Here is a 450-nt window from a genome sequence, read left to right as displayed (position 1 = left end):
CCTGTATTTAAATTTTCATTTTTAACTCCATGAAAAGGGATCAGACCACCTGACTCTTCTGCCCACAGGTGAGGGGAACCGACTTTTATTGAGCACCTAGGACGTGTCCTGCTAGGTGTTAGGGGCTCTATACATGCTTCTCATTTAATCCTGAAAACAAGCCCTCTAAGGTGGGCACTGGGGATGCGATGGTGACTAACCAGACCCCTGCCACTGAGAAGCCCCGTTGTTTGCTGTCCCCCCTCAGCACCTACAAACACAATTTATCCTCAATCTATAGATGAGGCTCAGAGAAGTGCATGTAACTACGCTAAAAAGACACATTCGGGAAATAGGGGAGCAGAGGTTCACGTGCCAGAGCCAGGCACCTTCCCTTCACACTGCTGACATACAACAGGCATTTGATAAATGCCCCCAGAGACCACAATGGCAAGTAAGGCCAATACGCAC

Source organism: Panthera uncia, unplaced genomic scaffold (genome assembly GCF_023721935.1).
Source record: "Panthera uncia isolate 11264 unplaced genomic scaffold, Puncia_PCG_1.0 HiC_scaffold_614, whole genome shotgun sequence".
Lineage (NCBI taxonomy): Eukaryota > Metazoa > Chordata > Mammalia > Carnivora > Felidae > Panthera > Panthera uncia.
Note: the sequence above shows the minus strand (reverse complement) of the source record.